At 44.2% G+C, this 18,082-nt stretch overlaps 1 long non-coding RNA gene across 1 annotated transcript; it reads right to left on the bottom strand.

Annotated features, from left to right (window-relative positions):
- Positions 1-1,486: 1,486 nt before the first annotated feature.
- Positions 1,487-17,142, bottom strand: LOC147006326 (uncharacterized). Its single transcript, XR_015054920.1, has 5 exons — positions 16,904-17,142; positions 9,403-9,486; positions 8,823-8,903; positions 7,308-7,416; positions 1,487-1,883 (listed from the first exon to the last, which is right to left on the bottom strand). It is a non-coding gene; the product is annotated as an uncharacterized LOC147006326 (long non-coding RNA).
- Positions 17,143-18,082: the final 940 nt, after the last annotated feature.

The following is an 18,082-nucleotide window of genomic DNA, read 5'->3' as shown; positions in this document are numbered from 1 at the left end:
GAGTTTCTAGATAATTTGAATAGAGGTGGATTGAGTGTGCCGACTTTGTCAACCATCTTTTTGTACATAATGCCTAAAATTTGTATGACAAGACTAAAATGCATTGCCGATTTCATTTTGCTGAGCTGTTATCCTCTGTAGATGCACGTTTAGCTCGGAGTAATGCTGCATGTACTACTTTAGCTAACATTCTATTGAAAGCTTATGTCCTCAATGCAAGTGACAAAGAAAAAGCTTTGTGATGCCTCAGGAGGCAAGAAAAGCTCTCCAACTCGTGATAGACATAGACATAGTTGTAATAGGCATAGTGTTGTGACATGCATATAATGTTTACGTAATATGATATATGACAATAAATATCAAAGTTTGACAGCTCTGCACACTTGCATCTTATTACAATCAGCCATCTCTCACCGTTTATGAGTTAGACACAAAAACGGGCAAAAAATACCAAAATTCAGTAATTTGACCTTGAAATATGACCTTTTAACCTTGAAGATGACCTCAGGTGGTGTTGAAAATGACACGACTGAACTCGCCGTCCTCAAAAACCCCTATCTGGATCCCGAGATCGTGTCTCCAGCCCTTTCAGAAGTCATTTTAGCCCCGGACTCAAGTTAATCCTTCAGACTCAAGTTACAAACCCCGAGCATGGGAGGTTCCAGTCCTTCTCTATAGGAGTCCATGCTCTGAGCTCAAGTGATGCCAGAACCCCACACGGGCATGCCAAACTCCAGCAAAGGACTGATGAACACTTTGTATATTTCAACAAGATCAAGGGCACTCACACCATATTTCTTCAAAGTACAAAGAACAATGAGTCGTCGTGTAGCATGAGATACCATCTGCTGGACCTGACTATTCCACTTCAGACCTAATTGGATTACAAAATCAAGGAGAGTGAACGATTGAACTTTTTGCAGAGGAATGTTATCAATGACAATGTTTAATTGGGGTGGGACATTCTGAAGGAAAGATATTTGCATTATCTTACTGAGAAAAGCCGCTGCTCACCGATCCCAGCTCAAACACCACAAGAGCCAGAGCTATCCACGTCGAGGCTGAGGTAAGCGTGCGAGAGGCAGGCCCACGAAGGCAGGGACCAGCGGCGTGCCAGATGCGAGCACGCCGGAGAGCCTCCGATGTAGTGCAAGAAAATGCCGCACAAAACTGCCCACAACAGCGATCGCAAGGAGATCCTTGTTTTCTTCCTTTCTTTCTGATATATTCTAGAGCTGCCATGATAACCCGATTGATAACCCATGTGGTCTCCTTCCAATTGCAATTCCCAATCCAATCATCATTTATTTGCAAGTACTCAAGTCAACAGCTCATTGACCAACGCTGCTGTTTACTTGGCTTGTTTGTGCCCGGTTTTGCAACCGATCGTTTAATAAGTATGAAGGACTCTTGAACAAACCTTGGCCAAGGCAAGGCGGAATAAAATGTGCATGAACATGAGACCAGAGTGCCTTTTATTTGAAGAATAATTTGGGTTCACCTGTTTGGTCATGTTCCCACCAAAGCAAACAGGTTATGATTCTTGGATCCCAAGTTCAAATTGCACACACAATGTTGATTTGTCCATTGTGTGGAACTCGTGTTTATAATTCACATGAAAGTCTATCAGTGTACTTGTCCTCCATGTACATGCTCTTGGTCACTGTAAAAATGATTTTTTTTCATCACAAGATCAATAGAAATGTTCAAGTGGATCAGTTTACATGACAGGTGTACCTGTGTATTTAATTTACTCATTCTCTCCAAGTCATGACAATAGAAAATGGATCTTAAAGAAACAACAACCTTATCGGTCTGCATTTCGTCTCCATCTTGCTCTTTGCCCACTTCCTCCTCGTGTTCCTGACGAGTGTCCTTCATCCCTGCAAAGAGAAGGAATTAAAATGGCCAATGGCCCAGAAATTTCATGAGAGTTTTGTAGGCACTTTCCGTGTTCATCATTTCCTTGGTGTACTGTAAGTTATACACTCGGATCACCGACATAAAGGAGGTTCACATGACATCACATATTGAGCATCATATGACCCTAACCACACCAATGTGTTCTCAACCAATGGTGGAGCCTGGACATTAATTTAATATGGAAAGAGGGACATTGGGGATCCAACATTTTCTGTTGTTCAGTGCACATTCTGCGGCCTACCATGCTGTCTTCTCACTTCACACCATCCTGTCCGTCTGTCCTCATATAGTCCTTGTTGTCTTTTCACCTGTCGAAATGGATGCTTTTCTGTCTTCTCACCCGAGGGTCATCCTTTTCTTAACGTGTACACACTGGATCTGCTGCCGTGACAGTTTTATTGAAATGAGCCGTCAAATCACTGACCACGATGTTGAAGTAAAGACCCTTTTTGTGAAACTGCATGCCTTCCTCAATATGTTTCATTTCCAACTCACATCTTCCAAAATGGCTCTAATTCAGGGGTCAGGAACGTGTGGCTCGCGAGCCAGGTGTGGCTCTTTTGATGATTGCATCTGGCTCGCAGATAAAATTGGAGTTTGAAACTTTGAAAGCCCAATATTTCTCACGGAAACTTTACCTACAGTTTGAATGGTGTCGTGCTTCATTCACGTGCAGGGCTGAACTTGGCAGAAGGAGAGAAGAAAAAACTCCTCCGAGTTGGCTGAAGCGGTTTTTGTTTCGTCCAGTCATGCGGCCGAGGCGACTAGTGATTTCGGTTCCTCCAATGACGTGCCGCCGCCGAGACGCGTAGCGGAATTCATCTCAACCAATCACGCGCCACCGCTGAGGCGACAGCATCCCAGAGTCGGCCGGCCGCGCCGCACCTCTCGAGTACATAAGCCTGTGTGCAGGCCAGCCAGACTCACTATTTGCCAAGCCTCAGTTGGGTCAACATCTCCCAATCTCTCATTTTCTCAAAGCTAACCCTTCGATGAAGAAGATGGCGAAAATAAAAAAGATGAGGAGTATCGTACATTTCAGGACGAATGGGCCGAATAATTCACCTTTGTGGAGAGAGCAGGTTCTGTGGTGTGTCTAATTTGCAATGACAAAATTGCATCGATGAAACGGTCGAATATAAAGCGGAACTTCGACACGCGCCATGCTACCTTTGCATCAAAATCCCCTGCGGGAGCAGCAGAAAGAAAGCGTGCCAAGAGCTACTGAGCAGGGTGCAAGCCAGCCAGCAGCAACTCCGCGTATGGACACGGCAAGGTGACTATAATTCCGCTCGCTTTGCTGGATCTTTAGCAATAGTGAGTAACGGAAAACCATTCAGAGATGGCGAGGATGCTAAAACGTTCATGCTGGATGTCGCCAATGAACTTTTTGATGATCTTCCGAACAAAGACAAGATAATCAAACGGATACAAGACATGCCTCGGTCGGCAAGAGCTGTTCATGATCGTACCATCATGATGGCAAACCAAGTGGAGGAAACGCAAGTGAAGGACATAAATACAGCGCCGTTCTTTTCCCTGGCTTTGGATGAGTCAACAGACGTAAGCCATTTGTCGCAGTTCAGTGTGATTGCAAGATATGCTGCTGGTGATACACTGCGCGAAGAAAGTCTTGCTGTTCTGTCAATAAAAGGGTCCACAAGAGGTGAGTATTTATTCAAGTCTTTCATGGAGTTCGCTCAAGAAAAAAATCTACGAATGGATAAACTTATCTCAGTGTGTACTGATGGTGCTCCGTGTATGGTGGGGAAAAACAAAGGATTTGTGGCGCTTCTCCATGAACATGAAAATAGACCCTTCTTAAGTTTCCATTGCATTCTACACCAGGAGGCACTTTGTGCTCAGATGTGTGATGGGCAGCTTGGCGAAGTGATGTCGCTGGTCATTCGTGTGATCAATTTTATTGTTGCCCGAGCCTTAAATGGTCGCTAGTTTAAAACACTGCTGGATGAAGTTGGAAATAACTATCACGGTCAGCTTTTGCACAGCAATGTGCGTTGGTTGTCAAGAGGGAAGGTGCTTAGCCGTTTTGCGGCTTGCCTGAATGAAATCCGGACTTTCCTTGAAATGAAAGGGATTGAGCATCCTGAGCTAGCCGAAACTGAGTGGCTCCTCAAGTTTTACTATCTCGTGGATATGACTGAACATCTGAACGAGCTCAACGTGAAAATGCGAGGCATTGGAAATACAGTGTTATCCCTTCAACAAGCCGTGTTTGCTTTTGAAAACAAGCTGGAGCTCTTTATCATGGATCTTGAAACAGGTCGTTTACTACATTTTGAAAAATTGACAATTTAAAGATGCATGCACAGCAAGTGAGCCCACTCAAAACTTTGATCTCCACCAGTTAGCTGGCTTCACATCCAGTCTCCGACAGTCATTCAAAGCACGCTTTGGAGAATTTTGTGAGCACACTCGTCTTTTTTAAGTTCATCACCCATCCAAACGAGTGTTCACTGAACACAGCCGACCTGAGTTACATTCCTGGTGTCTCCGTCAGAGATTTTGAATGAGAAGTGGCTGACCTGAAGGCCTCAGACATGTGGGTGAATAAGTTCAAGTCACTGAATGAAGATTTGGAAAGAATCGCACAATAGAAAGCGGAGTTGGCGAGCAAGCACATGTGGACAGAAATGAAAAAAACTTCAACCCGAAGACCAGCTAATTATCAAAACTTGGAACGCGCTTCCTGTCACATACCACACACTGCAGCGTGTGAGTATTGCTGTATTGACCTTGTTTGGATCTACGTATGCATGTGAGCAGTCATTCTCACATCTTAAAAACATCAAGTCCAACCTACTATTACGTCAAACGGATGAAAGCCTCAACGCTTGCATGAAGCTTAACCTCACCAAGTACCAACCAGACAACAAAGCCATCAGCAAATCGATGCAGCACCAGAAGTCCCATTAATGGTGAGTATTATAACAACATTATTTAAAAGAATAAATTCAGAGGCTTATTATACTCACATTTAGTTGAATTCAGTCTTAAAATATATTATATGGCTCTCACTGAAATAGATTTCCAAATATTTTGCTTTAATGGCTCTCTGGGTCAAAAACGTTCCCGACCCCTGCTCTAATTCTTTGTTTTACTTTGTCCTGTCAAAATGAAACCTCTCAGATCGTTTTTGCTTAATATGCTACTTTTGGCTCTTCTGGTAACGTACCGTATTTTCTGGTTTTCTCAAAATAAATGAATATATTGATTATTTTATTTTCTTATAAAGATATAAACACGTTTGTACATTGACTCTGTACGGAACAAAGTGACAACATGCTTACTCCCATGTCCACTTAATTTTGTCTTATAGTCTTATTCTCATTTTCAAGAAGCTGAAGAGAGAGGAGAGGATACCAAGAAGTTTTTATTTTTATTTCTTATTTTTTAATATTACAAAGTGGGTTTTGTTTTTGTGACAAGAAAAAAGAAGAAAAGCGATTCATACCGGTATCATACATATTTCTTGTGGATTTGCGGCCCTGAAAAGGTCGTTTGGGTTTGATGAAGCTTTTCAGATAAACCGGAGGAAATCCTCGTCAATGCTTTCCTCGTCGACTCGTCAAAGACAGCACGTAACTCCTTGTCCAAATCAGGGTAGAGCAAGTCCCCGTTGCTGTCCACATCGCTGTCACCGTCATTTGCAGCCTCCTCCTCCCAAGTTATGTCGTCCTCTGTGCCGTCCAAGTTGTTGGAGATGCAAAATTTCAGAAATGCTCGCTTGACAATGTCTGACGGTATCCCCTCCCACACCTTGATGATCCAGCCGCAGATCATCCATCGCAAGGCGACCTTTCTCATCCTCCAATTCTTGGTGTTGGACTGTAGGTCTTCTATCCACTCATCATCCAGTCGGACCTGCAGTGACGTAGCCTGTCATTGAACAGCTTGATGATGGACAAACCAAGGGGCTGCAAGAGCGATGTCATCCCACCTGGGATGATGACGAGATCGGTGCTGGTCCGACGGAGCAGCGCTTTGGTGTCGCCAGTCTTGTGACAACTGAACGCATCCAGGCCGAGCATGCTCCATCGTTGGGAGAGACCGTCATCCAGCCTACTACTCCAGACCATGCTCACCCAGTTCTGGACCAGTCCCTCGTCTATCCACCCCTTCTGCTGCGCACGAACAATGACGCCGGTTGGAAACTTGTCTTTGGGCAGTGTCTTCCTCTTGAACACGACATACAAGGGAAGCTTGCCACACAAGCTTATTTGAGGTGGGTGCTCCGTTATTCGTCTCCAGCTATTGTGAATAATTCTTCTTTTGATGCAAAACCAGGTGTTCTTTTTATTTTGAGTTTTATGGCGTTTTCAGAGCTATGAGGCTCCATACAGGACACACCCATAAACTGCGGGTGTCTCTGGACGTTTTTGAGTGTGACTTATTTAATTTCTGCACACGGTTAATAAACCGCTGTACAAACTCTTAACCTGAACTGATTTTCAAAATTTAAATGGCGGAATTGAGCGAAACAGCAGTTCCGACTGTTAAAAAAGTGTTCATTTGGAATACAATTGAAATTCAGCATTACTCTTTTTCAGTGATTTTTTTCTATACCCATGTATTAACCGCACCCCAAACTTTTACCTTTTTTGCTGATAAAAATTGCAGTTTATGGACGGAAAATATGGTACTCTTGAAAGTGTTACTCTGATTGCCTTCAGAGAGCTACCCAGGTGTTGTCTTTTCCTGAATTTTGCAAGGTAATCTATCTCACTTGCAGAATGGTCCATTATTTGCATTAACCCTGGACGTTGACAGTTTCTGGAACTTCATCCTCAGCGAAATGTTTTTTTCTTTACCAGTTCATTCCTTCATGTTCAACCTGCCTGTCCTGTTCAATATGCCAAGCCTGGTACACTGATTTGTGTGTGGAGCCGATCTCAATAAATAGGGTTGAATTGTCGACCTGGAAGGCAAATGCAAAAGATGGGAACCAATGGTCCCTCCACACATCCCACAACCATGGAGTCATGCTGGAATCTGTTCATAGACAAGCTGAGTGTCTAAATACTGTCTTTGGAGAAAAGTCCAAGATGCCCAATTACTCCTGACCTGACTGCATCCCACTTCCCCATCACAGGCTGCTCTCTACCCGCTGCAGTTGGTGAACCTCTCTCCCACTAAGGCTGAGAGATTCCAAGTCAATCCCGCCACTTTCTCCAAAACTGGACCCAACAGAACCAGCACTGCACTCCTCAACACTAGTCCTTCCACCCTATATTCTCCTCTTTATGCAGTAAATAAATAACTGTGTGCGGTCGAGCATTATTCGTAGATTTTATTTCATCAAGGTAAGTGAACATTTTTCAACATTGAGATTATCTTCACTTTACCCATCACACACAGCTTACCTGTGCACCTTTGTTGAGATGCTTCACTTGACTGTTCAACATGAAGATCTCCTTCCAGAATGAAGTGCACAACTAAGTCATCAACCATGCTCTGAACGAATGCTTGTTCCTGTACACACATGGAAGTTGTGAAATGTACACCATCGTACTTTAATGGATAAAAAACAAAATACTCACCGGACTGATGATATTACATCATACAACACGATTGGGCAAAGTGCCATGCATTTTCAAACCGAAGAAATAATGAACAAAAATAAAAAGATAAAAAAGGAAACCGCCTTGTATTGTGGCATATCGCTCCAATAATATCGGATGTGCGTTCAATCCATACATGGTAGCAGTAGTAACATCCTTATATGGTAGATGTATCAAGCAACATCTACACTTGGTAAAAGTAGTAAGTAACATCTGTAGATGGTAGATGAAGAAATTAACATCTTTACATGGTAGCAGTAGTAACATGCTTACATGGAAATTGTAGTAAGTGGCATCCTTACATGGCAACAGTAGCAAGTAATATCCTTACATTGTAGTAGTAGCATCTTTACATGGAAGCTGGAAGCAGTAACATGCTTACATGGTAGCATCCTTACATGGTAACAGTAGCAAGTAATATCCTTACATGGAAGCTATAAGCAGTAACATGCTTACATGGTAGCATCCTTACATGGTAGTAGTAGTAACATCCTTACAGGGTAGCTGCAGTAAGTAAAATGCTTACATGGTAGCTGGAATAAGTACCTTCAGTGCATGGTATCTGCAAGTAACATCTGTACATGGCAGATTAATTAACATCCTTACATGTTTGCAGACGTGAGTGACATCCTTACATGGAAAATGCAGTAAGTAACATCCATACATGGCAGTTATAGTATCATCCTTGCATGGTAGCATCCTTACAATGGTAGCAGGAGTGAGTAACATCTTTGCATGTTGCATGGAAACTGTAATAAGTGACATCCTTACATTATATCATTAGCAAGCAACATCCTTACATGGTAGTAGTAATTCACATCCTTACATGCTAGTCGTAAGTAGCATCCTCACATGGTAGCTGGAGTAAGTAACTTCAGTACATGATAGCTGTAGTCAGTAACATCCATACATTGTAGATGTAGTAATTAACATCCTTACATGGCAACAGTAGTAACATCCATACATGGTATATGCAGTGACATCTGTGCATGGTATATGCAGTAAGTAAAATCCATACATTGTAGATGCAGTAAATAGCATCCATACATTGTAGCTGCACTAACATCCAAGCATGGTAGCTGTAATCAGTAACATCCATACATTGCAGATGTAGTAATTAACATCCTTACATGGCAACAGTAGTAACATCCATACATGGTAGCTGTCGGAAGTAACATCCATACATGGCATATGTAGTGACATCTGCGCATGGTCGCTGTAGTAACATCCATACATGGGATATGCAGTAACATCCATACATGGTAATTGCAGTAAGTAACATCCATACATTGTATTTGCAGTCGGTAACATCCGTACCTGGTAGCTGTAGCTAGTAATATTCCGTGGAGCTTGTGGATTGCTCGTCGTCAGTGTGCGGGGAATCTCTTCATTCAGCTCCTGCAGGAGACAGTGGGACATAATGATGAAAGAGTTCATTGATTGAAGATCTACACGGTTTTGATATGAGGAATGAAGGGAAATTAAAAAAACCCAAATATTTAGTTCAGGTAGTGGACAAAGCCAAGTTATAGGGACACACTGCTAAGTACACAATGTACTTGTTATGAAGAAGACTTTGTTTTCCTTCAGACAATGGGACAGATATGGGTGACAATTTCATCCTCGTTGTATACAGTATGATAAATATTGAAATATAACTTTACCTTTTAAAAACACGATCATATATCTTTATCGGGTAAACTAATGACCCGATTAATGACTATTCAACTTAACTGTGGTTTACCTGCATTTTTTCCGCTGACACCAGCAATCTTATGAGGTCAAATGTAACGAGAAGGTTACACATGTTCGTCGAGGGGGTTGTTAATGTGCTGAGTGTGTTATGTCATCAAAGATCTTTTGATCAAGGTCACAATGATCAACAAGAAACACATACCTCAGAGGTCAGCACCAGCTGGTCAGGTGGTTTGAGAAAGCATTCTCCTTCTCCTTCTTCTTCTTCATCAATGTCATTTACGGCCTACACAAGCACAAACAACATATACATGAACATACATACGGAGCATACGGCACAGTGTACCACTGCGTCGACTTTCCACCGGTACTCCAGGGAGCCTCTGTCTGGCCATCACCCAGGCATGCAGGCAGATGCCTGGCCCATCCCCATCTCTTCGTGACAGGACATTCTAGGTACCCACCCGAAGGGACCGCCTCAGGTTAACCCGAGGAGACCGCGAGTCTAGTGGACGACACCTCAGCACCACCCCACCACACTCCGCTTCATGTGTTTTGTTATTTTTTGCTGAGTGAAGTGTTTTTATGGTGGCAGAGTGCAAATCCTGCCACCATATACTTGATCCTACTTCCTCAACTTGAGGCACAGCTCTTATGCTTGTGGTAGAGCAGCAGAAATCATGTGACGGAGCGTGGGATGCGCATGATGAGTCACGAATGTAATTTCTCAGGCGAGAATGAATCCTGCAGAGGTAGCCACTGCATCACAGGTGTGCGAGTCTTTTCGCTGAGCAGTGTTGGGAATCCAACCCAGACCCCTGAGAGCAATGCGATGAGACTTCACCGAATGCACGACCGAGCCACTACTGTAATGTTCCCTCATTAAAAACATGATGTAACATAACAGCATGCACTCACAAATCTTCACGACTCTTCCATACAATCATTGGGAATGACAGGATTTTAAAAGCCTGGGATGGTTTACTATCTATCATTGGCATAAGGTTGGAATTTGTGGATACATGCCTCTATGTCTCTTCTTTTCTTTCTCTTTGATATAGTTGCAGTGGGCTGAAGTACACACACACACACACACACACACACACACACACACACACACACACACACACACACACACACACACACACACACACACACACACACACACACACACACACACACACACACGCACGCACACAACTGGGAGAGCGGGAAAATACAAAAAAGAATTGGACAGAATGGGGATAGACAAGTGAGGCTTGTGGGAATGGCGAGGGATAGGTCAGCTCAACTTGGACGGAGAGCCATTTCAACTCAACTTCTGAGCCATTTCCTGTTACCAACGGCACAAAGCGAGGCCGTGTCCTTGCTCGCCTATTATTTGGCATTGTGTTTTCTTTTATGCTTCATGATGCCTTTGAACATTGCACCTGGGGAGTGATGATCCAGTTTCACACTGATGGTAGTGTCTTTAATTTGCAGGATCTGAAGGCCAAGTCTCGAGTCACGGAAATGTTGCTCCGTGATCTACTTTTCGCCGATGACTGTGCACTCTTCAGTCATAATCTCAAAGACACGCAATTTATTGTCAATGCCTTTGCGCAATCTGCTCATCGCTATGGCCTTACGGTTAGCCTCAAAAAAGACCGAGGCTATGCTTCAGCCAAGACCAGAATGTGTGTGTACACTGTCCCACACATTACCATCGATGACATGCCACTCAAAATTGTAGATAAGTTCTGTTACCTCGGAGGGGTCCTCTCCCAAAATGCAATGATTGAAGACAAAGTAACATCAAGACTCAGTAAAGCATGTGTATCCTTTGAAAGATTGAGACGTCGCCTTTGGCATGAACGTGGCGTTCACCTGGACACTACGATCAGTATCTAGCGCGCCGTTGTCTTATCAATACTTCTGTACGGATGTGAATCTTGGACACCCTATTGTTGTCATATCAAATTCCTTGATCAATTCCATATGCGATGCCTTCATCAGATTATGGGCATCACCAGGTTAGGCAGAATACCTAACACCTCAATTCTCAAGACCATCGCCACATCCAAGCATTTGAGTATATCCTGATGATATACCCATTTGAGTATACCCAGCTTTGCTGGTCAGAACACCTCATGTGTATGGAAAACCATAGAATCCCGAAAGCGCTTTTCTACAGCCCCTTCAATTTGGTAAACGGTCACGTGGTGGACAGAGGAAGCGTTATAAGGCTGTCCATAAGTCGACACTCAAGTTTTGTGCCATTCCAGTCTCCACCTGGAAACATCAGGCCACAAACAGGCCAGCTTGGCGGAACATTTGCCACAAAGGCCGGGACTACTTTGAATGTGGGAGAATTGCCATCATGAGACAGCGGAGGCAAGAAAAGAAAAACCTACCAACGTCAACCTCCACAAGGAACAGCCTATACCTACACAGACATCGCACAATGCTGAGTGAGCACGCCAACGAAGGTGAGAGATTCGTCGAAAGCGATGACTCACACAATCATCAAGAAGCACCCAAACCAGACATGTTGTTTCCCTATTGGAAGTCTGCCTGAATGTGGGGAATGATGGCATCGTCTTTCCAATTGCAGAGGTCCATTAAATAAATCACCAAGCATGCCATGTTCACACGAGGTAATCCCACAAGAGTCAAAGTCCACCCACTGGCAGGGATGATCGATGAGGTTGGGTAGAACGCGCCCGTCTGCAGGCCTTGCACTGGCCCACATTGTCGGGAGTTTTTCAATACAGGATGAAAGATATCAACTTTTTGGGCAAGTTGATCAGAACGTTCTCCAACTCTTTTGTAGCGCAGAGGCATACCCCTTTCTCTGATGTACTTTCCCAAATAATTTTGGGATGTTTTAGAAGCTTTGTGAGCCATTTTACGTAACAATCCTGATCTAGCACGCACGAGACACAGTTCCTTGCCCCGACGACCATTGTTGCTACGGGTTTCTGCACATACAGTCGTGGTAAAAAATGTTGGCATCCTTGTACTTTTTCAATTAACTCACAATTTTCTCTAAAAATAAGTTGAAGTTGAAGGTATTTGGTCTCCACAATTCTTTATTTCACCATAAATATTACAGAAGCTTTGTTTTTGATTCAGAACTTGGTATATCGTTTTAAATCAGAAAATAAAAAGAAATAGCATTGACAAAATTATTAACACCTGAGACTTAATATTTGGTAGCACAACCTTTGGACAAAATAACTGCAGTCAAGCACTTCCTACAGCCATGAATGAGATTCCTACACCTCTCTACTGGGAGTTGGCCCACTCTTCTTGTGCAAATTGCTCCAGTTCTCCCAGATTTAAAGGGTGTCTTCTTTCAACTGCTGTTTACAGATCTCCCCACAGATGTTCAATGGGATTTAGATGTGGACTCATTGCTGGCCACTTCAGAACAATCCAGCATTTTGTCTTAAACCATTCCTCGGTGCTTTTTGAAATGTGTTTGGGGTCATTGTCCTGCTGCAAGACCCATGACCTTCGACTGGGACCCAGCTTTCTGACACTGGGTTGAACATTGCGCTTCAAAATGCCTTGGTAATCTCCTGATTTCATGATGCCAGAAGCAGCACAGCAGCCCCAAAACATCACCGAACTTCCTATATGTTTGACTCCAGGGAAGGTGTTCTTTTCTTTGAAGGCTTTATTTTGTTTTCTGTGAACAGAGAGGTGATGTCCATCCATCCATCAACTGGGTCCATACTCTGTGCAGATCATTGGTGCTGCCTAAGCAGTCTCCGAGGCTATTGGACACAATCATGGCCAGGTCGCCACTCCGACACAGGATACCAGCAAGCTGGCACTCATTTTGCCAACCTTGGAAGGAAGACAGGCAGTCAACCCCACCTCGTATTAATTCAACAGCTGAGTGGGATTTTAACTCAGTATCCTTCGATCCGAAGCCCACCACGCTCACCATTAAGCCAACACCAGGCATATATAGAGATTATGTGCTTCACCAAAAAGCTCTAATTTGGTCTCATCTGTCCACAGGACATTCTACCAGAAGGATGTTGGCTTGTTCAGGTGTGTTTTGGAAAACTCCAGTCGGGCTTTCTTATGTCTCTCTTTCAACAGTGGGATCCTCCTGGGTCTCTTACCATAGAACCCCTTTCATTGAGTTGGCAACGGACGGTGCGTGTTGAGACTGTCGTACCTTGTGTCTGAAGATGAGCTTGAATCTGGTTGGCAGTTGATCGAGCTTCCTTTTCCACCATTCGAACAATCCTTCACTGCAATCTTCGATCAAGTTTTCTCTTGCAGCCATGTCCAGGGAAGTTGGCGACAGTGCCATGGGCCTTAAACTTCATGAAAACATTGCGTACGGTGGACACAGGAGCATCCAGGTCTCTGGAGAGGAACTTGAGATTGTCCATGCTTGGCTACAATCTCGTGTCTGACTTCCTCAATTCTCCTGTTTTCTTTCTTTTTTCCATGCTCATTGCTGTACACAGTGACACAAAACAACAGAACGACTCCTTTTCTCGATTCAAACTGGTTGAATGAGTGATTTTAATATTGCAGGCACGGACAACTCACCACAGGTGAGTTCAATTCCAAAGTAAAGGAGAATCACCGACTTGATATCTTATTATTTCTAACAACTGCTAAAAGGTGCCAATAATATTGTCCGGGCCATTTTGGGATTTCGTTGTGGAATAAGCGAAGATTTAGTCATTTTTTCAGCTTTTTTGGTTTTGTTCCACTGCAAACCAAAGAACAACATATGTGCATACCAATTGATTTTTTTAATTTCAACAATTTTTTGGAAGAAATGGTGCATTATTTGAAAAATGTGCAAGGGTGCCAATATTTTTGGCCACGACAGTATGTGCCGACCAATCTTGGGAAGATTACATCATTTTGAACGTCACGTATTGTTCAGCATGCTGGCGATAATTTATATCACTTTGTCCTTAAACACGAAATAATGTTTATTCATATCGCTTTATCCTGAAACATGACATGTAATGTTATTTATGTCACTCTATCCTTAAACATTACATAATGTCAATTTATATCAATCTTTCCTTAGACATGACATATAATGTTTATTAAATCGGGTCAGTTCAGGTATGGGAGCCTGTGCTGGAGCAGCACAGTGCTCCAGCGGCCTCCATCTGCACATCCCCCAGGCACATGCCTGGCCCATCCCCATCTCCTTGAGATACCGATCAACCTGCTGTAACCATGAGGAAGGCGTCTTGAAGAAGTCCCTTCATTCAAGGTTTTGGGCCTCACTATCTGCCATGATCATTCGTGAGAATGCCACATTTCCAAACTGGCCTCCAAAACCAGTCACCGACTGGGAATCCTCCATCGTGCAAAGTCCTTCCTTGGCAGACCTGAGCGATTGAGCACATACAAAGCTTTTGGCCGCAGCCTGATGGAGTACTGCTCTCCCCTCTGGGCTGGTGCTCCCACCTCTCATCTTTCTCGGCTTCACGCTGTGGAAACCAAGGCATTTAGGATCATTGGCATCTCCCGCGTTGAGGTTGAGTCTTTGGGTCTCTCAACTCTCTCACCGCAGGCAGGTCGGTGGTCTTTCTGTCATGAACAATCTCCTCTCCGGCCTTGCCCCCCCCACCCCCACTCTGTGCTACATGTCCCACTCATATTTCCGCAGGGCGCTCAAGGTCCGCGGGCATCTCCCTTCTTCTAAAACTATCGAATTCAGGAATCACTACTCACCTTCATTCTTTCATTCCTTTATTTTTCCCACCTTTGGAACAAACTCCCAAACTCTCTTCAATCCCACTTTTCCCTCCAGATCTTCAAAACAGCTGTTCACCACGAACTCTTTTCTTCCCCCATCCAAAACCATGATGTTTTCTATGTCCGTAAGTCCACCCCAAACCCACCTCCTTCAAACTCCCAGCTTTCCTTCCTGGAAGTCCTTGTCATGTCCATCTTGTTTACCCCGTGTTCCTCACCCCAATTCCTCTCCCTTCCACAGATCTCCAAATGTCTCTGTTCCGCTCTGTTTTGTACTTCCCTCTCCTACCCCCTCTTGTCTCCTGCTCCCCTTGTTATAGGTTCTGTGTGTTTGCTCTCATACGAGCCTTGACATAGTTTATGAAAAAAGAAGAAAAATAAGTGGTCGGCTCATTGGCTTCTTCCACTCATGAGGCTCCTTTGCCATCAAAATCTGGTGAGGAAGATCCACATGTCCATGTCCATACAGCCGTAGCTGACGTTCACGTTCTATCCATGTAACAAATGATATCTGAGTTTCTCTCAGCAAATGCTCGTTAGATATATTAAAGTCCAACCAGCGAAAGCCAAGGATTCTCTGATGAAAGATGGTACCGAAGGAGTTAAGTCTTTGTCTCAGATTTGTAGAGCAAGACTGGATACACCATGGACTGAAACACATGGAATTTCATCCACCTGCATGGGTACTGACAGTGCCACACCCCATGATCCAGTGAATCCATGACTCCCAAGACCTGGCCGTGATGTCTATCGACTTCGAGCTCACAGCATGTAGAGACATGAACATCACTGCGAAGGGAAGTGAATCTCTCTGTGATCTCAACATCCTCATATAAAGGCAGGTACAGACAAGATCGCAGCATCCTGGATGTCATTGGAAGCCTGGATCTTAGTCTTGACCCAGGAGACCCACAATCCCACTGGCTCCAACTCCTCATTCAGTTCACTGAGGGCCCCTGTAAGGATGTCCAGAGTCTCCGCAAAGATGACTGAATTATCTGCGAAATCAAGTACAGAGATCTTGACATTCCCATACGATGCACCGCAGATTGATATCTCAAAAATCCTCACCAGAATCCAGTCAATACAAGCACTGAAAAGTGTGGAGGCCAGGACACACCTCCTGACGAACTCCAGCAACAACTGTAAATAAGTCAGAGGTGGAACCACCAGACCTCACAGGTGACATACAGTACTCTCAGTACCAGAGAGTAGTTCAGAAATCAGATCCCTCAACATTGGTGGCACCCACAAAGACAGACAATCCTCCAGAGGGCCCCCGCTGAACCTCTCGTCTGTGTTCAGTGAGGACCTGAAGAGCAAGGATACGGTCAATCATCGACCTCGTCGATGTAAAGCCAAACTCGTCAAGCATATGGTTGCGAACCCCATCATGAATTATTATCCGAGTAAAGATCTTGCCAGGCACTGAGTGCAGCATCTCCCCTCGGTAGTTGCTGTGGTCCGAGCGATCACCCTTCCCTTTCCAGAGAGGGTCAACATGTCCCCTCTTCCAGTCAGTCAGGATGATGCCTGTTCTCCAAAACAGAGCACAGAACTCCATGAGACATGAGTGGAGCATTTCCATCAGCCTTGAGAAGTTCAGCATGGATGCCAAAAATCTCAGGAGCTTTGCCCCTTTCAACCGGTTCACCACAACCTGTGTTTCCACAAACGAAGCCGGTTCACCGTTAGATTGGAGTGTCAGCAAAAGGGATAGTCACAGCCCTGACATCCAATTCAACAGCTTGCTGGGTCAGCCTTATAAAACCGCTCAAAGTAACCGGCCGAGGCCGAGTAGGCCTTCACTTCGGACTCATCTGTGGTACTGTGTGTGGTACTGCACTGTCCATCAGAATCCGTAAGCACGATATAAAGCATAATTAACATATTATTATATTGTTAAAAACGATATAATGATAATTATTTGTGTGAAACAAGTGAATGGTGTCCACGGTCCGCGTGTTCACCGGAAGGCCTCCAGAATCTACTCTTCCCGCCACACTCGTAACCGAAGCTCGATCGCACCGGTCGCTTAGCAACCGGGGACTTCAAAATAAATAAAGAAAACAAATAAGAATCCGCTCTTCCCACCACACTCGTCACCGGAGCTCGATCGCACCGGTCGCTTAGCAACCGCGGACTTCAAAATAAATAAAGAAAACAAATAAGAATCCGCTCTTCCCGCCACACTCGTCACTGAAGCTCGATCGTCCCGGTCGCTAAGCAACCGCGGACTTTAAAATAAATAAAGAAAACAAATAAAATCAGCGTTTTAAAAATAATTTTGACGTTGGAGATGTTTTTCGAAACGCAAAAAGCAATTTTAAATTGTTTTAAATCTTTTACGGTTGCAATTAATCATCCACGTACTCGACTCATCAACTTATCGACTAAAGTTAATGAAACAGTTTGTAAAACTTTTACTTGATTAAAAAAACTTATCAACAGACTCTTCTGAACCAATGAAGTTTTTGATAAAACGGGGTTTTACCTGTGACCAAGCAGCTTGCTATCGCTTGCCAAGCTAGCCGTTCCTTATCAACAGTTTCGAGCGGAGTGCTTGCTTGAATGCTTAAGCCACTTGGCGAGCGTGTTCGAAGAAACTTGGAAGCTGAAGACGTCACACATACTTATCACGTTTTAGTTGATAAAACTCAAGGTGGTCTTACTAACCTGTATCAACTTGTTGATAAAGCAAACTGTTACCAACTTTTAGTGAATAAAACTCACCAACTTCAACAATCAGAACTGAAGGTCGACGAGGCCTTTGTCCATTTCTCAATGGAGTCTTTGTCTCCCCCAAAATGTGGGCCAGGGCTCCAGCATCACGTGGGTATATCCCCTATGTGTGGGCCAGGGATCCAGCATCACGTGGGTATATCCCCTATGTGTGGGCCAGGGATCCAGCATCATGTGGGTGTCTTCCCTATCTGTGGGCCAGGGATCCAGCATCACGTGGATATATCCCCTATCTGTGGGCCAGGGATCCAGCATCACGTGGGTCTCTCCCCTATCTGTGGGCCAGGGATCCAGCATCATGTGGGTATATCCCCTATCTGTGGGCCAGGGATCCAGCATCACGTGGGTCTCTCCCCTATCTGTGGGCCAGGGATCCAGCATCACGTGGGTCTCTCCCCTATCTGTGG

Source organism: Eptatretus burgeri, unplaced genomic scaffold (genome assembly GCF_056783735.1).
Source record: "Eptatretus burgeri isolate ZD-2024b unplaced genomic scaffold, Ebu_testis_v1 Ebu_testis_scaffold_3188, whole genome shotgun sequence".
In the NCBI taxonomy this organism is placed as follows: Eukaryota; Metazoa; Chordata; class Myxini; order Myxiniformes; family Myxinidae; genus Eptatretus; species Eptatretus burgeri.
The sequence above is the reverse complement of the archived record's forward strand: the minus strand, read 5'-3'. Positions and strand labels throughout refer to the sequence as shown.